Here is a 24,652-nt window from a genome sequence, read left to right on the forward strand (position 1 = left end):
TTTTTATTTTCACAAAGAGAAATTAGCTTGCCTCAAAATATTAATGTTGAAGTAGCCAAGAAAACTTATCCAGTTCAATATTTTTCCTTCATCATAATCCTGGCTTCCTGAGGACCCCTAAAACCTCTTCCTTCCTCCCTTCTACTCCTCTCCTCTCGGTGATGTCAGAGGCATCTGAAGATATGAACCTGTGGTCCTGGGAGGCTCTACCTCTGGCCTTTTGTTCAGAACGTCTTGCTGGGTGTCCTGCTCTCAATTTTCCACCCATTTGCCTCACCCTGGACCTGCAACTCTGCCAGTGCTTAGCTTCTTCAGATGGACAGCCAGCTGGCCTGCCAGCCTGGTTTTCAGCTGCAGATTTGCTTCCATGAAGATGGCTCACAGCGGAAGCCCATGGGCTGGGACTGCATCTTGCCTTCTCTCCTCTGTCACCAACCCCCAGAGTCCAGTCTCCAGGTATCCTTGGTCCAGGAGGAGGGCTGGGCCCACCTTGAATCCATAGGAAGGGAGTTGGAACACATTCTGCTTGCAATCCCTTTGCATTTTGTTTTTAATTTAAATGGATGGATTTGCAGGCTAATTGTTATCCTGCCACCCTCAACTGACAGGATGTATCAAGGGAACAGTCCTTGAAGGTAAAAGAGCAGTACAACTGGATTTAAGTAATAATGTGTCTCTCACAAACCTGCACAAGTTGCAGTTTGATGAAAATTACAGTCAAACCTTGTGTTGTAAAGTGCTGTTTACTGGAGGAAAGAAAAAAAATCCTGTACGATATAGAAATAGTATGTGAGACAAGCTGGCAGGGTGCTTGGAATCATTATGATGTGTAAAGAATTCCTTGACAATGACGGATCACCTCGGGAACATCTGAGCGGGGCCTTTTGTTTATCTTCACTTGCCTTTGCATTTATGTCATGTCTTTCACTTGGGGGTGAGATTTTGTCTTTGAAAGTTGAAACGATTTTCAACTCCAGAAAGGTTTACTTGGTTTTCACAAACTTGTTTTTTGTGTCCCCCCACCACACATCCCTCTTCTACTTCCCTCTCTCTCCCCATGCCTCTTTTCCTCCCTTCCAGCTGGGGTGTGTCAGTTCTGGATACCAGATGCAAAGCGATTAAGCCAGTGCAGTTTTCCAAGTTGGACTCGTTATTGATTAGCACTTCCTAAATCAAACAGAATTGCTGATCGCTATTGCAGGGCATCTGCCACTTGCTTGGGATCCAAGTTCTGCTGCAGTGTTTGTGCCTGAGCAGGCATGGGGGGTTTTCATGTGTTCCCCCAACTTAATCGTTGCTATTTCCTGCAAAGGAAGAAGAATGGCAACTTTCATCACCAATTCGCATTTCTTAAGCTCTGACTGTGTGTGTGGCAGTGTGCAGTCACACAGGGGACTTTGACAATTAGCAGGAACCACTCTCTTTACTCTCCTTAGCTGCGACAATTAATGCCTTAGGACATTTTTATGAGTTGGTATGTACCTGGCACATGACACATAGTACTGAGATTGTTACATATGACTCTCTTAAAAGGATGTTACATATGCCTCTCTTAAAAGGATGGGGAATTTAACAAAGAGGTCATTTTGTCCATTTGATTTGTAGATACACTAGCAGGCCATTTGAAATGTTAGTGAAATAAAATTAGAGAGGTTCTGTTTGAAAATCAGCCACTACCCAGTCATCTGTCCAAGAGTCTGAGGACCAACCTCACTCTTATATCACCCTGTCCCAATTTCTGCTCTTGGCAATGTATCAGGACACATGTTGGTGATCTCCATGTGTTATATGTGTTTCTTCTCATCCCTGCACCTTGTCCCCCAGCCTACCGTGGAAAGATACTGGTGAACTTTTAAAAACTTTTATTTCGAACAAACAAAATTAGCTGGACGTGGTGGCCTGTAATCCCAGCTACATGGGAGGCTGAGGCAGGAGAATCACTTAAACCTGGGAGGCAGAGGTTATAATGAGCTGAGATTGCACCATTGCACTCCAGCCTGGGTGTCAAGAGCGAAACTCCATCTCAAAAAACAAAACAAAACAAAAAAAACCCAACTTGTATTTTTAGATAATTCCAAATTTAAAGAAAAATACAAGAGTAATAAAAGAACTCCTATGTACCTTTTACATGTCTTAACCAAGTGTTATCATTTTGCTCCATTTTATTACTCTCCCTCCCTCTTTCTTTATCTGCCCCCATCACACACATACACACACTCTTCTATAATTGCTTTTCTTAACCATGTGAAAGTAAGTTGTGTACAACAATTCTCCTTGTCCCTAAATACTTTAATGTATATGACCTAAGAAGAAGAATGTTCTTTTACATGACCACAGTATTATAAATTCCATTTAACATTGACACAGTGCTATTATGTAAATTTAGCCCATATTCAAATTTTATCAACCCTACTGTTATGGACTGAATTGTGTCTGCTTAAATTCATAAATTGAAGCCCTATCCCCGAGTGTAAGGGTACTTGGGGAGGGGGGCCTTTGGGAGGTCATGAGGGTAGGGTCCTGGTCTGATGGGCTTAGTGCCCTGTAAGAGGAGACACAGACTGCTTTCTCTGTCTTTTCCTGCCATGCAGAAATACAGCTAAAAGGTGGCTATCTGCAAGTCAGGAAGAGAGCCTGCACCAGACAAGACCTGCTGGTACCCTGATCTTGGATTTCTAGACTCCAGAACTGTGAGAAAATAACATTTCTGTTGTTTAAGCAACCCAGACTATGGTATTTTGTTCTGACAGCCAGAGCTAACTAATACATGTTCCAATAATGTCCTTTATAATATTTTTTCCAGCCCTATCAAGATCTAATCATGAATCCTGCATTACATTTACTTATCATGTCTCTCTAGTCTTCTTTAATCTGGAACAGTTCCTCAGACTTTTACTATTTTGTCTTTTATGACATTGGCATCTTTGAAGACCACAGGTCAGTTATTTTGTGTATTATCCCTCAGTTTGGGTTTGTCTGATGTTTCTCATGATTAGATTTGGGTGGTACATTTCGAGCAGGAATTCTACGTAAGTAGAATTATGTCCATCTTAATGAGCCATATCAGGAGACACATGATATCAGTTTGTCTCATTTTCAGCAGTTACCTAAGCTAAGCTTTTGTTAAAAGTTTGTAAACTCACTTTTTAAAAAGCTATCAGAATAGTTGGCGAGTATGCAGTGTTGAAGACCTTGAATCCCAGCTCTGAGGATTAAAGAACAATTAGCAACATGTGATTTTGTGTCTGACACTTGATATTGACTAAATATGCCTAAAAGTGATCTCCTCTGCTCCTAATAGCAGCACAAATCCAATAGTTCACAAATTAGAGCATTTCGAGTGTGACTAATGGTTTAGGAACATTTCACTTTTCACTTTCTCTTTCAACTTTCTCTCCACTCACATGCACTGAGAATTATTATTAAACCTGAGCTTTATCTTCCTTCTCTAAAGCAAAGAGGTTGGTGTTGATGATTCATAAAGTTCTCCCCGTGTCTACCATTCTTAATAACACAGGCAGAGCACCTGGAATTTGTGAAATACATAGCCTGGAATTTAGGAAATAGAAAAATACACTTGCAAGAAAGAAATGATGGGGAAGAGCTTTGCCTCAATGTTCAGCAGCCAGGAAGGGAAAGTTTCAAATCAAAGGCTGCCTCAACACAATTTAGAACCATTCTTACATGTTTCTCTGCTTTTTTGGCCACCAGAATATTTCCTGAGAGATGGATCTTACGCTTGGGAGGGCATGGAAGTTCTCACTTTTATGAAATTTTTAAAGTCTCTACTTCTGGAACATAGACAATTTTTAAAAATCTAAGTTATTTTCTACATTCTTATTGGAGCTGACCTGAAATGCCCTCTACATCTTCTACTTGGAGAAATATTTGATGTTTGATTTTTGCTTGTTCATTTGGTATGCTAATGTTTCTCCTTGATACAAAACATTAGTTTATTCATTTTAAATTGAAGCTGAACTGCTATCCAAGGTTCGTGCCAGACTTCCTAGGTGTTTGTTGGGAGACAGCTGGCAAATGGGCTGTTTCCAAATGACTGCCTGGTTTCCAGATAAAGAAGAATTCTACTACATTTTAGAATAGCCTCAGCTCAGAGCCAAGAGGAGGGATAAGGAAGGAGAATTACTGGCTCAGAAGACATTCTAAGAAACTTCAGTGTGTCACTGAAAATGGAGCAGAGAGACAATACTGGGCATCTGTGAAAACTCATTGCCTCTGTAGAACTTTAAAAACAGACCTTCCACATAATCTCATTACAGATAAGTAAACTGAAGTCCAAGGATTTGTCTTGTTCAGTATCAAACAACTAGTAATAATATTAGCTACCATTTTCAAAGCACCCACTATGTGCCTTGCACTTTACATACATTGTCTTTAATTCTCACAGCGCCCCATGATAAATTATGACTCTTATTTAGACATTAAAAATCAGAATGAGCAAAGTTAAATAACTTGTCCCTGCTTATCCAGCTAGTAGGTAGCAGAGCCTGGTCTCAAACACAGGCCTGTCAGATATTCAACTCCCTGCATGTTCTTGCACTGCAACATTGACAAGGAGAGGCTAGCCAGAGTGCCTATGTATTATTTCCTCCTATCTCTTACTGTCCTGTGAGAGATATGTGGAACTTGTGTGAATGGATGCTATTTGAATTCTTCAAATGGATTTACCCTGTCAGAGCACTTATTATGTATTGCTTTTATTTATTTAATTTCCTGTCTGCCCTCATCCTGACCATAAGTCCTCCAAGGCAAGAATCCTGGCTTTTGTCCAAGTTATACCTCATCTACCAGCACAGTGCCTAGAACATAGAAGGTGTTCAATAAATGCTCATTGGGAAGAAAGAAAGAAAGAAGGGAAAGAGGGAGAGGAAGAAAGAAGGAGAACAAGAGAGAAAGAGAGAGAATAGAAGGAGGAAATAAAGGAAGAAAACTGTAGACAAAAAAAAGCAGAGTTCTCACTTTATAAGATTATTATGGCTTACTTGCTTGTTGTAAATTGCACAGGAACCTAATTTAGTGATTTCTCAACACCCCCCCCCCCACCCACACACACACACTTACATTTTGGTTTTATCTATAGCTGAGAAAATTGCAAACAACCTAATTACTCAAAAATTGGTAGATAAGTCAGTAAATTAGGTGCATCTAGTCAATGAAAGAATATGCAAATATTAAAACATAATTGTTATGAAGAGTAGAAGGAAATACAGGAAAATGCATTGGTTAGGATAGGTTTAGTGGTTTAAAAGGAAACAGAATACTAAAATGTAGAGATATGCAGATGAATAAAGACAAAGAGTGCATACATAGATAAGAGTTTTATCTTATACTTCTTTAAATCCATAGGACCAAATCTAACGTTGGGCACACCATTAAGGTAAAAAATAAAAATAATCCTGATTTGTTGAGCATTTATGCTGATTTCCAATATGGAGTAACAGGAACTGGATTTACCCTACTGCTTTATACCACTAATGAAACAAACAAAATATATGGAAAAATGATTTTCAGAGATCAGGAAACAGGCTGCATAGTATAACAATCCCTGAGAACAGGGAAACAAACAAGGTGAACCCTATGACTGCCCCAGCTTATTGCCAGGAGAGAGTTTTCAGGCAACTCTGCAGGCAGAGAGAATACAGACAGAACCTTGAGGTCTCTCTGAGTTGAGGAGATGAGCTGAGAATTAAGGAAGGCCAAAGCAACTCTAACTGGACAGAGTTACTAAGGGGAGAGAGCTGCACAGAGAAAAGACATCTAGAGGTCTGCAGGTGTTCCCCTTTGAGTCTTTCAGTGAGGGCTGATCAGTGTATGCAAGTGAAGAAACTATCACAGGTGAGGAAAGAACTACTGGAAAGGAACAGACCAGGATTAATTCATGCTCTCACTAACCACAGTAGAAAGACCTTGCAAGGATTTTATTTTTACTTTTTGAAAAGCATAACAAATTTATTTAACATATTTGGGAAGATTTTGTTTGTTTGTTTTTAGTAGAGACAGGTTTTGCCATGTTGGCCAGGCTGGTTGTGAACTCTGGCCTCAAGTGATCTGATCTGTCTGCCTTGGCCTCTCAAAGTACTGGGATTACAGGTGTGAGCCACCATGCCTGGCCTATTTAACAAAGTTTTACGTGACATGGGAGCCTTCAGAAATGAAGACCCAAACACACCTAGGAAAAAGTGTACTTTTATGCTGAGTTTGACAAAAGAAGTGGATAGCTGTGGGGAAATGTGGTTGGACAAAAGGAGTATGAGCAAATGGTAATCAATTGAAGGGAACTCAGCAAGGCCTGTCTGTTCAGATTCTACTTGGCCTCTCTGTGTAACATGCTTTCCCCTGGGTATGGGGAAGAACTCTCTGGAATGAAGGTCTTGTGGTGTACTTTTGGGAGATGTAGGTCAGAGTGTGACCTTTCTAAGTTTTACAGCTTGCTCTGGAAGAGAGTAGTTCTAGTTTCTATGACCTACTTTATGAGAGAAGAATTCTGGTTTCTATGACACGTCTTGGGGGAGAAAGGGAGTGGGAGACAGGAGGGCCAGAGAAGGTCAGAGAGACCTTAGACAAGAATTTTTAAACAATTATAACTAGAGACCATAAGTTCAAAGAGTTAGAGAAAAGCATAAGCAAGTTAAGTAGAGGAAGATAGAAAAATATGTAATTTGAACTACTAGAGATCAAAACTAAAATGGCTTGTAGGGCAAATACACTGAACAGAATCAACAGTAGACTAGACACTAGTAAGGTGAAGATTACAGAACTTGAGGACATGGAAATAGAAACTCTCCAAAATAAAACACAGGGAGACAAAAGACTAAGCTAAAAGAAATATAGCATTAGTAAACAGTGAGACAACTTCAAGGAAACTGAAAAACATGTAATTGGAGTTTCAGAAGGAGAGGTAGACATATAAAAAATTGATGAAATAATGAAAGTTTCTAAATTATAAACTATAAACTGGCAGATCCAAGATGCTCAGTTGACTTTCAAACCCAAGATATTTGGGTTTGAAGGAGGGATAAGGAAGAAGAACTACTTGGCTCAGAAGACATTCCAAAAAAACTTCAGCGTGTCACTGAAAATGGAGCAGAGAGACAACGGTGGGCATTTGTGCAAACTCATTGCCTCTGTAGGACTGTACACCAAATCACCTAATAATCAAATTGCTTTAAAATAGTGATAAAGAGAGAGTCTTCAAAGCAGCCAGAGGAAAAAAGACATAATGTATAAAAGGGAATGAAGGTAAGAATGACAGCAAACTTCCCATCAGAAATAATGCAGGCCAGAAGACAGTGGATCCCATCAATCGATATCAAGAGATAAAAGTCAATCTAGAATCCTGTGCCCAGAAATAGTATCTTTTATAAATGAAGATGAAATAAAGACTTTTTCAGACATACAAAAGCTGATGAAGTTCATTACAAGGAGACCTGCTCTATGAAAATATCAAAGGTAATCTTTCAGGCAGAAGGAAAATCATACCAGATAAAAATTTACTTGTACAAAAATGAATAAAGAGCACAGAAATTCACTGGTATGTGGGCAGAAAAGCATAGGGTGTTTTTTTCTTCTTTTTTCCTGAGCATTTACTGTGTACCAGACACTCTGGTAGCTGTTTTGCATACAAAACTTGTCTTTAAGTTAACCCTGGAAAGTGAGACTAAATGAGTTGAAGGCTACACATCCTAATTAGTGTTAAGGTCAGGATTGGTAGCCAAGAATGATTCCAAAATACATAACAGATTCAATAAACAGATGTTTGAGAATGTGAATAAATGCCTTAGCAAAACTCAAGCCTGAAATATTCGACTTTCAAACCTAAGACTATAGAATCTGACAGCCTCCAAGAAAAGCCCTGAATTTTTTTTTAAAGTTTCTGAATAAAATTTCCCAAGGAAGTAAGAGCATGCATAAAGGTAACAAAAATTAACACTTGTTTATAGTTTATAGTGTAAGATGGTGGGCTGAGCACTCACTGCAACACATGCCCTCCGCCTCCCACACACCCTGCCAAAAAATGCTAAGGAGTATCAGTGGACCCTCATAGACAAACTAACAGTATCTCTATGAAAAAAATAAAGGTTAGGTAGCAACGCAAGAAGCTGCCATCTTGGTAAGAAATCTATTGCAAAAAACAAACAAACAAACAAAAAACGGGTGCACAACCAAGAAGCATCAGCATTTGAGGAAAGTCAGTGTCATGAAAGAAAAGAGGGGGATAAACACAAAACATTAAGTTAAAAAAAACTACATAGAAAGAAACACAGTTAAAGCAGTCAGAAGAGAAATTTACAATAATTAGATTAAAAATCTCCAGTGAGATAAAGAAAGAATTGCATCTGTGGGCTGGGCGTGGTGGCTCACACCTGTAATCCCAGCACTTTGGGAGGCTGAGGCGGGTGGATCATGAGGTCAGGAGATCAAGATCATCCTGGCTAACATGGTGAAACCCTGTCTCTACTAAAAATACAAAAAAATTAGCCAGATGTGGTGGCAGGCTCCTATAGTCCCAGCTACTAGGGAGGCTGAGGCAGGAGAATGGTGTGAACCCGGGAGGTGGAACTTGCAGTGAGCTGAGATCATACCACTGCACTCCAGCCTGGGTGACAGAGCGAGACTCTGTCTCAAAAAAAAAAAAAGAAAAAAAAAAAGAATTGCATTGTGAAACAAGAAGAAGAGATTATAAAAGAAGAGTAAGACGTCATGAGGAAGAATGAATTAGCAATCTTGGAAAGAAAACTCCTAACTTACAAGGAGGCAAAACTGTTCCGGTGTCAAAGAATCGTGTTTTCAATTTTCCAATGGGAAAACTGACTGCTGTAGTAGCTATGGCCAACTTATGAAAATCTGAAAACTATAAAGTAAAACAGTCAAGTTTCATCAGAATCAAATTACCAAGGAGATTCCTACAGAGGTTTTCTTGTTAACCATTTTCTCCCCGTTTTTATTCAGTATAAGGGGAAAAGACTGTCATAATAAGTGATTTTCCAGAGTATAGTGTTCTCTTTAATAACTGACATAAAATATGGCAGGAGAGACACACAGACTGTTGGCCCATGCATCATGGGCCCACATAGCTGATTTGGTCTGTGCAGTAACAATGGTTAGTAGTGAAATGCTGTGTTAAATAGTTCCATGTTTTCCTTAACTCTCTTATTATGACGGACAATGCAAATTAATGCCTGTGAAGGAACAAGGAAATGAAAGACTTCCTAGAATTTTAATGAGGCCTCAGATAAAGGCTTTTGAGGAGGTCATTTCATCTCTCACAAATTAGGAAGAAAAAAAACAAACACAATGGTGAAAAGAACTAAAGATTCAGATTAAACAGCTGGATTTAAACATCCTGAGACACAAGACAATCAGGGCTTTGAATTGCTATTGGCTCTGAGGCAAGAACTTTCTCTCATCTGTGTTGAACAAATATCACCCAAGGTGCGGGGAGCTGGACCCAGTTGCGTGATCATGGGAATAACCCCAGAATGCTAATGACAGCCTGACTATAAGGGTAGGCAATGAGGCATGTGTAATCCAGGCTACAACACTTCGGCACACTGACATGTCCCAGAATCTCCAAGGCTTATTGGACCTCACTTCTTGCCTGATGTTCTTGAAAGGATTTTGATAAAGTTTCAGCAACTTGATAAAGGACTATCCAAAAACCTGTGGAAGCTTTCTTTATATTTAAGTCAGATTGGATCAATTTTTTATTAAAATAAAACAAATTTTTTGAAGAACTATTGATAGATCATTTTAGGAATCTGTAAACAAGTTTTGTCTATGTAGTCTTATTAAATGATGATATTAAAAATGTCATCATGACTGCATAATGATCATCATTCTAACTATTCTAAATAACAGGAGTAAGAAATAAGAAGAAATGGGCAAAATTCATTTTTTTAAAATCTGGCTTGCAAAATATTGCTTCTTGTAAAAGGCTCAAAGGAAAAAAGAACCTTGTAAGCCAATAATTTGGTCAATGCTATATGTCTTTCTTGGAAATTCAGAATTCAGATTCAAATATTGAGGACCCTTCCTGAGAAGTCCTACAGTAAAGAAATTGTAAACTTTGTTAAGCCTAGAACTTTTGAAGCTTATTTGTTCATGGATCTATTTGTCTGCCTATCTATCCATCCATCCATCCATCCATCCATCCATCTGTCTATTTATACATGATTATATTTCATGCAACTAGTGTTCCACAGAGCACACTTTGGAAAACATGATACACTAGACATAGTTTAAATCACTTCTTACCATTTCTGTGAAGCTTTCCTCAACTCCTCAACCAGAATGACCCACACAGGCCTCTGCATTCCAATAGGACTTTCCACAAATCACTTACAGGATGCATAATGAGATTAAATGAAAGTGTGAGGAATGATTTTGATGGCTATAATAGCTAATAGAATATGTGTGTCTTCTCAGACTACACACTCCTCTAGGCATGAAGTATTTTCTTATTTATTTTATATTCTGAGCACATAGTGGATTGTTAAACATTTGCTGAATCATGTGACCTGTGGATGAGCCAGGCATAGCTACCTATGTGTTGGAGAAACCTTATTCACTCATCAGATAATGAAATAAAAATATTTTTCTCATTTCTCTATAATAGTTTTATGGAGAAACAGGTTGGTATGTTTTGCCTAAGCCCATCCTTACTTGTCTGAAACAACAGAGGTTACAGGCAGCAGGTACAAGGAAGGGTAAGAAAGGTATATGCTGAAACCCTAGATAATTCTCTCACTGCAACAGAGGCAACAGTTAGAATCTCTTCCCCCCTAGACATTTTAACAAAGGTACTTTGGTTACAAGCGACAGCAACTGGTTTAAGTTAGCTCCACTTTTTAAAAAAAAGCTATGGAAATGATACAGATTAAGAGTAATCACATAGAGCTAAGTTACACTAAGTTTAGCTGGACTGTTAAGTCTTTAGTTTTACAACTCTTGCTTCTTTCTTGGTCTACACAGTCTTTCATTTTTGCTTTTCCCTGCAGAAGGTCCATTCTCCTGCAGACTGCCTTTGTCTGCAGGGCTTATAGTTTCTGCTTCCTCATGACTTCAGCTCACACTTAGGCCGGAGTCAACTTGGCCCTGAGTCTGTGACTTTTGAGATCTCAGGCACATCATCTCTTTAATTACTGTATCTGTATCTGTTCATTCAAATTGTAAGGAAAAATCTGGCTGAACCCAGCCAATGTTTTGGTTGCCCTTAAGTTAGCCACCTACCCTTGGTCTGATCAGCTGTGGCTTGGTCATGTAGTATGAAGGAGTGATTCCCTGCATGTGTGAACAGGGAAGTTTGAGTGAGAAGAGAGGTCAAGCACGGCTGGAAAATTGACTTGTCAGCCCTGTTTCACCACCACACATGGACTTTACCTGCCAGGCACACTCACTATAGAGATGTTCATGAATATCAACGTGGATTCATTTAGTCTCTTTTGAGATTTATACCCTTACTTCTCAGGAAGAAGTGAAATAGTGAAGTCTCACAGTAATTAAAAGGCAACAGACAAGATAAGGTTTGAGGGAGGCAGGAACCATTGGTATTCATCAAATGAAATAATTAGCTATTAAGTAACAAAAGTTAACATAGTATAAGAAAGTATTATTTTATGCATATTTTTGTTTTTTCAACATCCACTCCAGTTGCTTAAGATGAGTTGACAAAAGAATTTTGGCTAAAACAGAATACTTTCTCCACATACCTAGGATTCTCTGAGTGGTCTGTCTAAAACAATGCACAGTGCAGTTTAAGTTCCTAAAAAGTTACCTCCCATTATCCCATAAATTGGTTTTGAGCACTTTCAAAGTATATGTATTGGTTAAAACAAAATTCTATATTTTAATTTAATACTGATTCCTTTTGACACCAACAAAAGTTTTTTTAAACACTTCGTTCTATATGAGTTTTAAATGACAGAATTTTGGATTTTAGTGTTAAAAGAATCTTAGAACTATCTAATTCAGGAGTCCCAACCCCCAGTTTCCATCCCCTAATTTTAAAGCCAGTCATGGGATCTGTAAGCTACTTTTAGTGTTTTTGAATAAGCTTAACAATAATCAACATTTATCCCTAATAAAAACATAGGAGCTAATACACCAGTTTTCCTTGCTTTAGGCTTAAACATTGTTTGTTCAATAATAACACTGGCAATTTTACATTAATCAGAGAATCTGATGGGCAGGGATTATCAGAGGAGTCCATTCTTTTTTTCTTCTTGGATTCGTCCATCAGTCCTCAGGAAAAAAACTTCTGCTAACTTCAACTCTCCTACAGAAAGCTATGGAGGCAGCTTCCACCCCACCTTCCATTCCCTTACTTAACCGTCTTCACAAAAAGAGATGAGAGAGAGAAATCTGCTTGACGAGGGTGGCCTGATGTTCCCGGGCCTCATCTCTCTGTCGAGCAGGGATGGTGCGTTAAATGTTGTCTCACTGAAGGCTGGATCTCTTGTCACAGCTTTCTTCTGGAGCTGCCTATGGTTACTCCAAGAGGTACATTGAGCAGTCTCATTGTCCTCTGGCTTCCCTGAAGGTCACTGGCCAAGGCTGGAGTGGCAGTGGAGGTGGCAAGTGAGGATGGCCCCACCATTCCCAGCACTCAGTGAGCCTCTCAACTGTTTTCTAAGATAGATAAAGGATAGCATTTGATGCCCACTCAACTTAGTACTTTGCATTTACATAGGATTAGTCAAAATGTAGTGAAGAAAAGTAATCTGTAGAAGGATTTAAACCTCTGACAGTATCTTCAATTTATTTAATTGGGGGGATGTTAATTAACAGAAATGAAATTTGATAGATGTAGATTTTTAAAATATATATATATCTATTTGGGAAGAAGGGTGTGTTAGGACATTATTGGATTGCAATAAAGAAGTACCAGAGACTGGGTAAGTTATAAAGAAAAGAGGTGTAATTGCCTTACAGTTCTGCAGGCTGTACAGAAAGCATAGCAGCATCTGCTTCTGGGGAGGCCTCAGGAAGCCTACAATCATGCCGGAAGGCAAAGTGGGTGCAGGCACATCACATAGTGAAAGCAAGAACAAGAGAGAGAGAGAGAGGGGAGATGCCACACTTTTAAACAACCAGGTCTCGTGAGAACTTGCTCACCATCGTGAGAAACAGCACCAAGGGGATGGTATAAACCATTCATGAGAAAGCCACGCCCATGATCCAATCACCTTCCACTAAGCCCCACCTCCAACAATGGGGATTACAATTCATCATGAGGTTTGAGTGGGGACACAGATCCAAACTATATCCAGGGGGCTTAAAAGGTAGTCACTGATAATAAAAGTTTGGAAAACACCCATCTAGTCTAATTCCTTCATTTTTCAGGCCAGAAAGCTCAGATCCATTCCAGGGCATTTAAGTCTAAAGGAGTCACATTTCTGTGGAGCAGTAGAAGAGAGCCCTTTCTGGAGCCCAGATCTCTTGGCCACCTCTGTGGGGTCTCTTTCCACCCCACCACCCTGTCTCAAATCCAACTAGTGAGTTAGGTCAGAAGGATCTTGGAATTTAACATTGTTTGAGCTGATGATTCTGATCACTACTCTATAAGAGGAAATGTGGGAGTGGGACTCTCTTGAATGCAGCAGTTTGCAACCTTGGCAGTATATAAGATCCACTAGCTGAACTTTAAAAAAATTCCAATGTCCAGGCCACATCCCAAGCCAATTAAATGAGAACTCAGGAGGTGGGATTCAGGCACTATTAGTTTTAAAAGCTCGCCAGGTGATTTTAATGTGCAGCCAACTAGAGAAGAACTGCCCTTACGTTTTTCTCAGTAAAGACAGATGCAAAGGTTTTGATTAAGAATCACCTTAACCTCAGCCACCCAGAGGGCAATTAGGAAGCACTTCAAATTAACTTGACTCCCTCTAGCACAATGCCTTATGCATAGAGGTGATCAATAAATATTTGTTGCTGTAGGAAGATGTGACACTTAAGCATCAGCTTTGACTTAAATAAACCACCCAAAATAAGAGAGACCCTTTACTGAAATTTTAAGAGAATTTGGGTTGGTGAGGCAGACTGGAGCCTGTTCTCTTGAACACAACCTTTATGTAGAACAAAAAACCTCATTCACTCTGTGGGAGCCCAGAATTTGTACCTGAAATCTACAAAGACCAGACAGGAACTAAATTTGGGTGATTCTCTCTTGCTGCTCTTTAAATGGTCTCTTTTCAAAACAGAGAAGACATTTTGGCTAACTGCGCCCCTTAATCCCAAAGAAAGAAGATGATGGGTGTCAATGTATCTAAGAGTGGGAGTCGTCGTGGTGAGCAGATAGGAGTGGTCATGGTGAGCAGATAAAAAGCAGACACCAACAGGGCTTTGGGTAAAGAGGAATAATTATTTTCTGTTTTCTCTAGGATTGGGTTCAAGGATAGGATGGGAAAGAACCTAGAACTGAGCACCAGAAAGTAAAAGCTTCCATTCTTTCTTTGTTACTAAAGAGCTGTGTAATCTTAGAAGTAAAAGTCTCTCTGATATCAGTTCTCTTGTTTTTACCTACCTGTGTGTGAAAATCAAATTAAATAGTAAATGGGAATGTTGTGTGAGAAGTATAATGTTCCCCAAAGATGTAACCAATCTAGACCCTGCCAAAATTGTCATTTAATCTAGAGTCAAGAAAGCAAAATCCACACATCTGTACTTCTGTTGAACAAAACTTAATGAGGAATGTTCACTTCTGAGTGCTGATCTAGGAACTGTTGACATAAGGGTGAATTAGGTAGATGTGCTCTCTGACCTCAGGCTGTTTACTATACCAAGAAATAAAAAGAAATTATACAGAGCAGTCAGCCTTTGCTGGGTTATTGGGTATCCTGCAGCAACAGCCCCCAAATCTCAGGTGTCTTACATCTGATTTTCATTCATTCATGTTTTATGATGCTGGTTATGACTTTTCTTTTCATTCTGAAATTCAGGCTGATCAAGAAACCTTTACATGGAATATGCTGTTTCCTTGGACTAGGAGAAGAAAAAACTCTGGTGAAAACACACCAAGGCTTATAGGACATCCATCAGTCCTAAGGTATATTGCATTCCCTTCTATTGGCTATAGCAAGTCATACAGCCAAGCCCGTTATCACTGGGCAGTCAAGGATACTCCATGAAACCTTGCAAGTTGCATGGTAACAGGCAGTAATATATAACCCTTATGGGGAAGGAAGTTATTAACTGAGCAGGATAATCAAATATGTTCCACAGCAGGCAATCTCAAGGTGGTGTGACAAGCTGAGGTAAGGAAAGTTTAGAGTACCAGGGAAGGCCAAAGAAAGAGGACCTGACCCTGATAGAATTATGGATATAGGAAGGTTTCAGAGTAAGTGACTTCTGGAGATGAGCAGGAATTAGTCAAGTGATTGGAGTTGGGGGAGGAAAAATGTTTTAGACAGGAAAAAATTCATGCAGAGTGGGTCTGCAGCAAGAGGAAATATGGCAAATTCAGAGATCTCAAAGTGGTTTGCATGGTTGGATTCTTGCCTGGGACCCATTGTACATGATTTTTTTTTTTTCTGCCTAAACCATTTTTCCTCCAACTCCATTCTCTTGGCTAATGCCTGCTCATCTCCAGAAGTTATTTACTCTGGAAAACCTTCCTATATCCCCAATTCTATCAGGCTGGAGTCCTCCTTCTTTGGCCTTCCCTGGTACCCTCAACTTTCCTTACCTTAGCTTGTCACACCATCTTGAGACTGCCTCCTGTGGCACAGATTCTACCATCTGGAGCACAGAATAGAAAGGTGGAGTGAGACTAGAGAATTTGGGGCCTTATAAATAGGGTGCCCACATAATTTATATTCTATCACATATAGCTTCTAAATCTAAACACTTTTGAAAGTGAAAGAAGATGCTGTTAGTAAGTATACTGGGACAAGAGGCATGAATCATACTATCCCAGGAAATCTAGGGTGAAGGTCATCTGACTGACAAGCCATATTCTGGAGGTTGGACTTTAACCTGTGACAAGACTTTGAAGGGCTCTAAACAAGGAAAAGACAGGTACAAAGATTTACATTTTAGAAAGCTCATTCTGACTACAGTGTGAAGGATAGATCTGCAGAGGAAGAACAGAGTCAAGGACACCCTACACTACAGTAATAAGCCAGGTGAGAGAAGATGGACAGCTGGGCACTCACATACATGCACACATACATGTATACACAAGCACATAGACATGCACACACTCATGCTGCTATATGTAAAAGCTGGGTTCATTTCAGCCAAATGAAATATTCCTGGCCTACAACAGTCTCATAAAGTCATATGTTTGTTTTCAGGGAGTGATTAGGAACAAAAGGAAGAAACTAACAACTTCAGATCATAATATACAGGCTAAGGAATATTTAGTGATAACAGGAGTTCTTCCATTGAACAAACATATGAAGTAGACTAAAAAACATGTAAACACTTATACAGGACTCTCAGTTCCAAGAGAATGGCTTTCCTTGAGGATTTCTAATGTGAAATGTGATTGGTATGTACATCCAGCAGAAATACCCACTGTGCTTTGTGCCCAAGACAGCTCAGAAATGGGGTAAGTTCCAATTGCCTGGATTGGTAGCACTAGTGATTTGTGTCTGAGATCTTCTGGGTGTTTATGCTGAGAGCCCTAAAATGAAAAGGGCCATTCTTATTATCTGAATTCTTTCCACTGGGGCAAGAGGCCTTTGCTAAACTATCTTTAAGATGAACACACTTTCTGCTCTGTGGTTGGAGGGGATGAGCTAAGATTGGAAAAGATGCATTTGTGATGTTGCATTGCATCTTGTGTGAGAATCCGGAGGTGAGGCAGCATTTCTCAGTGAGCAATTCCAATCAAGGAGAGTTAGCCCTAACTATTGGCAGAACAGAATACCCATAAACAGTGATCCACAAGCTCCAGGTGACTAAAATAAAACCCTGCCCACACATCTCTATCCCAGCACCTGTTTTGGTCTCTTTCCACCCTGCTGATGCCAAGAGTCATGCCTTTCATGTCACACTTGGCCTCCTTTCTCTCTTTGCCTGTGTCTTGTTTTTGTTTTTTTTCTTTCTCATTTTGTTTCAGCACATATTACATTCTAATAACCATGCACAGAGCTCTTTGATATAAAAGTATAGCAAAAATATTCATGCATTTGTCCCAAGTTTGAACTGAATATAATAATTACATTTGTCTACGATCCCATCCCCATCAAACCCTTAATCATATGTGTATGTCCTCTTTTGCTTATTTTGCAATTTTGCAGCACAGTCTGACATGCTCACAATGCAAATATCTCCCTTGCCTCTACTGTTCTGCTCCCTCATTTCCTCCCAGGCCCTTTCAAGTCAGGTTTTGTAGCTGTTCCCGGCTCACGGTGTTTTCTAATCCACATTTCCAGCCGCCATGTCTTCTTGCCTACAGCAGTTCCATTGCTGACTTTTTTGCTCCTTTTCCTTTTTCCATCAGCCAGCCTCACACAATTCTCAAAATATTTTAAAAACAAATGCTTTTGAATAATAGTGGCAGCTAACACTTTCTGACAGTTTCCAATGTGACAGGATGAGCAATGAGCCCTTTGCATGGACTGCTTGTTTCACCCTCACCTCCATCAGTGAGGTAGGGGCTTTTATTAGCCGTGTTGGACAGAATTGGACACTGAAGTCAAGTACAGAGTCACGAAGTATAGAACTTGGTAAGAAAAAGCCCCAAGTGCCTGATATAGAGTATATGTATAGGTTAGAATTGTGTTTGGCTGCAAGTAATAGAAAGGAAAGGAAAAAACCCAACTCCAATTTAAAAAAAAGTTTCATTTTTAATTACAAACAATTATATATATTTATGGGGTATCAACTCCAATATTTTAAATGGGGATATACTCTTACCACATTGCAAGAAATCCAGAGTTAGGTAGATGCCTGGATTGGCTCAGCAAATCAAATGTGCTACGACTGATGTCTTTCAAGATGGCTGTACAGCTCTAGTGCCACATCTGCCTTCATGGCCAGAAGAAACAGGACCTCCTTCTTAAGAGTTTTTGTTTATTAAAGAAAGAAACTACCCCCTCTCTCACCACCACTACCACCACAAGAAAATTTCCCTTACTCCTCACTGGCCAGAACTGGGCAACACCTTCCCCTCCCCCAGTAGATCAGTTATTGTCCAGTGGTACGGAATTTGCCATGACTGATTTACACCCCTCCTACCTCATTCCTTGGAGTTGGGGTAGAGACCTGCACACATTAAGCTATCTTTAATTCAGTAATGGAACAGACTGGGATTACATTGCAGGGAAAAAGGAATGGAGATGGCCATTGGAGAGGCAACTTATAATATCTACCGAAACTTAATATAAGTTTGTCCCCATCCCTACTTCCTTTAGAGTAGAGAGAAATTTAATCCAGGTCATACTCTTTCAAGTTGAGTTTTCAGTATAGTAGCTGAATTCAGGTGGATAGCCCTTGTGGATGGCACAAGGTAACTCTAGATCTTAGAGTCAGTCAGATTTTTAGAAAACAGCTAAAGCTTGCTGCCATTCCTCCAAATATCTGAAAGTGCCTGATTTAAACAGCACTTATCAACATATTTGAAGAACTCTTAAGCATTTTGTGGGACTCAGTGTAAATTGATTCCATGGCAATTTGAAGCACCAAAGACTAAATATTATTCCTTTCCCACATTTTGGTCTCTGATTATCTGATGTTTATTTAAAAGTAATGGGTCATCTTGTCAGCTGATGGACAACCATCTTCCTTGGGAGATAAAGTGCCCAACCAAATTAATCAATTTTCTAGCCTTCATTTGAGACTGCCAGAATGTGGACGTGAATCCTGGAGATGCAGCAACCACTTTGCAACCATGACACAGCAAGCATGAAGAAGCCAGTACCGAGAGCAGCAGAGCAAAGTACTAGGAGACTGAGAGGTGCTGACATTGCATAGCTACTACACAGGCCTGCACCATCTATCCCCAGACTTCCTGATAGCTGAAAAAACAGTATTTAAAGCCGTGTATGTGGGTTCCTGTTACCAGCAGCCTAATACAATTGCAACTGGTATAGTTTTGTGTTGCAATTAAAACAATTGCCATGTAGATGAAAGTGGGGTTTCAGAACATTTTGGGATAAAAGAAACCTTGAGCCTCATCTGAATAAGTAATTTTCACTTAAAATTATTAACTAGTCCAGAGTAGAAGTGACCAATCCTAAATGTCCTTTTGGGCTCATCCCCCCTTCACTTGCCTCTCTTCCTAAATATATAACCACTGAAAATCCCTTACCTTTGTGTCTGACCTGTGGTGAGTACTCAAAAAATATTATAGATTATTAAGTTTTTAAGGCTATTTCAGTTTCACTTTCACCATCTTTGAAGTAATGGCAATAATATTCTACTGAATTGTCAAGATTAACAGAAGTGACATATGTGAAGCAGCCAGAACACTCAATCATTCATTCAACAAACATGAATTGAGCACGCACTATGTGCCAGCCACAGAGGATACAGAAGCAAACAAGATAGAGACTCTGCTCTCATGCTGCTGGTGGCAGACAGATCTATAAACACATTGGCCAACTAGGTTGTCTGCTGGTGATTGTGCTGCTAAGAGACCAAAACAGGTGCTGGGATAGAGATGTGTGGGCAGGGTTTTATTGTAGTCTGGGTCAGGGAAGGCCTCAGTGAGGAGGTGACCTCTAAGCTGAAAGTGAATGATGAGAGAATGCAAAGGGAGACAAAGAACTCAGTAGACAGTCTTTCTACTACTTATTTATACTGTTCTGTCACTTAAGCCCTGCAACAACTTTATTATATTACTCCCATTATACAAATTGCAAAAATTGAAGTCTAGTAAAGTAACTCACTTAAGATTACAACACAAATAAGGGCAGAGCCAACATTTGAACCACCATTTAGCCTGAAATGAGAGCTGAACTCCAATACTGTTTAAGGGATAGGCTGTCTGCCAAGACATGTTTATGCTGCTACAAGTGTGAGCAAAAGAGAGGGAGTCTCTCAGCAGGTGGGTTTCAGCAAGAGTTAAGACCAAGCCTTGGAAATAACTGACTGAGTTCAAGCTGCAGAGCACATGGTTCTTACCTGCTCATCCGAGTGTCTTGTGCCTGGCTGCCTGATGAACAGGATTGGGAACTCAGTGTGATTTCAAAACATCACCAAGATGGCCTGCATTTGAGACTCTAGAGAGTCTGGAAAGATGAGACATTGGTTCTATTCCAATAGCCAATATCATTCTAGAGCCATCTTTGCCCTATCAACTTGTGTAATACATTGGTGACTTAAGTTTCAATTCTGGCTAATAATAAGTTAATGAGGAAGAAAATTTTTGAGAAGGAATTTTTTCACTGCACTCCCCTTAAAACTCTAACATTGTTTTCTTCATGCAAAAAATAACGCTTGAGCACCTACTATGTGTCAAATGCAGGGAAAAGCACAGATAGGTTCACTGTTTTCATCAGACTTTCATCAAGAGTAATGGAAGGAGACAAAAAATAAAATAAAATAAACAAGAGAATCTCAGGAATAAAGTGATTGGGAGGAAAATAAAACTGTGGAAAGAGAGGGACAGGCCTACTTCAGAGAGGCTGGCCAGGGAGGACAGGTGAACTGAGGCCTGAGGATGGGATGACAAGGAAGAGCCAGCCCTGAGAACATCTGGGCACAGTGTTCCACAGTCTCACCCAGCAACACCACCTGAGAAAGGAGAAACCTTGTTGCATTCAAGAAACAGAAAAAACAGGCCAGTGGAGCAGAACATGGCAAGGCAGGGGAGGAAGGTGTGCGATGAAGTGGAAGAGGTAGGCAGGGGTCACATCACGTGGGACCTTCCTAGATACAATGAAAAACTGGAGTTGCCTATTAGTTCAGTGAAAGTCATGGGAGTGTCACTGTGGCGAGCATACACACACGTACTCTTTTATGCATGGAAAGCTTGGGGGCCCCAATCCCACCCCCAATCACCATTGAGGGGCCTCTGTGAGAGCCTGGTGTCTACCTTTGACTTGGTCCATTCCTGGATTTCCAGAAAGATAACTGGAATATGAATGAAGCTCTCTGGATGATGTGGAGCACCATCTTCCTACATGGATGGATGCTTCCTGTGCAAGCATCCATCACGGAGATGACAGATACGCCAGGAGGCTAGAAGTCAAGTGAAAAATATCCCTGTTTTTCTTTCTCCACTTTGGCATACACATATTTCAAGAAACAAGCCTTTTCCTCACCAACCTGTCCCACAGCCACCCTGAATTTCTCTGGTGTAAATGGACATGGTCATTTCATGCTAAACTCATGGAATACACTGAATACTAATGAAGCAGGTCCTTGGTCCAGCCCCGTGAAGTCATTTATTGGAAGTAATTTTGAGTAGAAAATGTCCTTCTCAGGATTTTTAGCTCTTATATGAAGTTATTCCAATGCTACTCTCAAGAACCCAGAAAGGTCAGATATTTTAGTCCAAGCCCATCTCTAATTAATTGTAGTATTTATGTTTAAATAGATCAATAGCTGAGTTTGACCTCAATGTACAATGTGAGCTATTACAATATCATTGCAATATGAAGGAAGCTGTGATGTGTGGGCCAGGCAGACCACTTATATCGAACCCAGCAATATGGACGAGAAGCTTTTGTTCTAATGAACATTGTATTTCAATGTTAAAAATGGGAAAGCCACACTTGGGTTCCATCCACAGCTGAGCTCTGAACCTGAAAGGAACAGGAGGATCCTGGGGGAAGGAATTATAGTCTCCTTTTAGCAGTAAGACAAACCCAGGTGGCTGGAAACCACAGCCACAGCTCCAAGTCAGTTTGTCTTCTTGAAGAGGAAAATAGAGAAAATGAACAATTCTCTAATAACTTACACACATTATTCTTTTGTATTCAACAATTATGTTATTATTCTTAAAAGAGTCATACTTGGGGGAAAGTGGAACCCTGACAAGAGGGGTTGGGGCCAAATATGATTGAGAAGATATGTTAACATCTTTTCAAGAATGTTCATTTAGTGAATATTTGCCTGAGCTCCTGATTTTACAGATGAGAAAACAGAGACCAGAGAACGCATGTAATTTGCTCCAATTAGAAAATTCTATTATCTGGACTCCCAGTCCAGAGCTATTCAGAACATACATATACACTGCACTTGGACCCACACACTCACAGAGAGACATGTCCACAAACACCAACATCTATAGACTCCTGCGTATACACATATGTGGCCCCAAGGACAAAAAAAGGCTCCTCAAAGAAGCAACTTGAAGGGCATTGGGCCAGCCCTCAATCTCTGAGTCTCTGTGTGAAATTACATCATTAAAATTCTTTATTTTGGATCTTGACTTTTATTTTCTGGAGACATCTATTAAAATGCAAATGTTCTTAGGGAAGGGTAACGCTGTTAACTACCTGATTATTAATGAAGAATTTAGGCAGAAAATATGGCTTCATATGAAAGTGGGGCACTTCGTGTGTGTGTGCCTGTGTATGTGTTTGTGTGTATCTTTGTGAGTGTGTGACTGTGTGCAGGTGTGTACGTATGTGTCTGTATATGCGTGTACGTATGTGTCCATACATGTCAGTGTGTGTCTCTATGTGAGTTTGTCCATGTGTCGTGTAAACGTATGTTCTGAATAGCTCTGGATTAGGAGTCCACATAATAGAATTTCCTAATTGGAGTAAGTCAATTTTCTGGCCTCAGTTTTGTCATCTGTAAAGTTAGGAGATCAGATAGAATGTCTTTCAGGTTTTCTCATCCTCAAATGCTCTCTGTACAATTTTGCCCAGAGCCAGCCCTTTCTGGCCTGTGTAGTAAACTTTATTGTCTGATTATAAATTAAATAATTACTTTTACCTCTCATCAACAATAAGCACAGGTTATTCAATAACTGTGAAAAAAATTCACAAAAGTACCAATTTTTTAAAAGCCAGGGAGCAAAATGAGCAATGTTTTCCTATCATGTTAAATTTCTCTGTTGTACTTTCTGGAAGATTCGTTGAGTATCTTTGGAAGAATAGATGCTAAACTATATCCCTGCCCATTCTATGGTATCCTTCCAAGAAATAAATGGTGTGCCAGAGCTCAGAGTGGACCTCTGCTGGTGAAGGTGCTGAACAAGCAAAGAACTCAGCTTGTGCAAGATGGGCTGTTTCCTGAGGAAAAGTGAAGGAGGAACGACAGGAAATAATCACAGCTCCCTTCCCTATATATTACAAAAACCAGAATATTAACAAATCAACTTATCCCAGACTAGTCTATTTTTCCATTTTATTTATCATATTATCTGTATGATTCCCAGGGATACCATTTATTAGCTACATGACTTGGGTAAGTTTTCTAACCTTTCTGTGCCTCAGTTTCTTACATGTAAAGTGGGAATAATAATAGTAATTAACATAGGGTTGGTGTAAAGTCTAGATAAATTATTGTATTTAAAGCCTTTAGAATACTGCCTGGTACTTACTAAACATTACATACGTTTTAGCTATTGAGTTTAATTTTGTTATTCAAAATATGAGCATTTTCATGCTAATGAAGTGCATCATTGAAAATGGTAAACCTGGAAACCAGCAACTGGAAAATTCCAGGGCTTCCTTCTCTCAGCGTTTACATCAATAAATTGAAATCTCATATTTGCATTTCTACATACTTAACACCAGTTGGGAGCCAAGTGCCAGTAAATCTGTTTACTGTTGTTACAGTAAACCAATTGTATTGTTGCCTTGGTCAGTTCAGGCTGCTATAACAGAATATCATACACTGACTGGGTGGTGTAAACAATAAGCACTTACTTTTTACATGTCTGCAGGCTGGGAAATCCAAGATTAAGGTCCTGGAAGACATGGTGTCTGGTGAGAGCCCATTTCCTAGGGCATAGATGGTTATCTCACTGTGTCCTTACATAGTGGAAAGAGGGCAAGAGAGTTCTCTGGGGTCTCTTTATTAGGTCACTAACTCCATTGATGAGGGATCCACCCTCATGAACTAATTACCTCCCAAATTTCCCACTTACTAATGCCATCACCCTGGTGATTAGGATTACAACATACACATTTTGAGGGGACACACATTCGCACATTCAGTCCGTTGCAATGGTGTTTTATAGGGTATTAAAAATAGACTTCCAAGTTCCAACACCGAAAGCAGGGAAAGCTTAGCCACCTGTTATCCTTACTGCCTCTTCTATAGCATATTAATATGATATAATTTAAAATAACAGTTTGCTACAGCTTTTGAGCAGATAATGCACTTAATTTTGTAGTGTAGAAACATGATATAACTTGGGGCCTGCTATCACTGAACTATCAACATAGGAAGATTTTTCTGTCACTGAACTGTCACAGGCAGAGAGAGGGATACCCTTGCAGGTCAGCTCCATGGAACCCACCCTGCCTCCTACCCACCTTCCAAACCTTTGCCTTCCATACCTTCCATACCTCTTTTTAATGCCATATATTTGATTTTTAGTAGCCAGTGAAAGCATTTTCCTCTAGGATGGATCTGTTCTATGCTGAACCAGGTTGTCTTGGATGAAGGGCCTCTCTCCCACACCAGCTGGGTGTGCCTGCAGCCCACTTTCTCGTCTGTACTCACCCACCCTCTTTAACCAACACAATTATTCCAGTAGCAGGCTAAAAATACACAGTCTTAA

At 39.8% G+C, this 24,652-nt stretch overlaps 1 long non-coding RNA gene across 1 annotated transcript; it reads right to left on the minus strand.

Annotated features, from left to right (window-relative positions):
* Positions 1-90: 90 nt before the first annotated feature.
* LOC108541093 (uncharacterized) lies at positions 91-23,885 on the minus strand. Its single transcript, XR_001888858.1, has 3 exons — positions 23,793-23,885; positions 21,002-21,147; positions 91-1,304 (listed from the first exon to the last, which is right to left on the minus strand). It is a non-coding gene; the product is annotated as an uncharacterized LOC108541093 (long non-coding RNA).
* Positions 23,886-24,652: the final 767 nt, after the last annotated feature.

This window comes from Rhinopithecus bieti, unplaced genomic scaffold (genome assembly GCF_001698545.2).
Source record: "Rhinopithecus bieti isolate Rb0 unplaced genomic scaffold, ASM169854v2 scaffold_17971, whole genome shotgun sequence".
NCBI classification, from domain to species: Eukaryota; Metazoa; Chordata; class Mammalia; order Primates; family Cercopithecidae; genus Rhinopithecus; species Rhinopithecus bieti.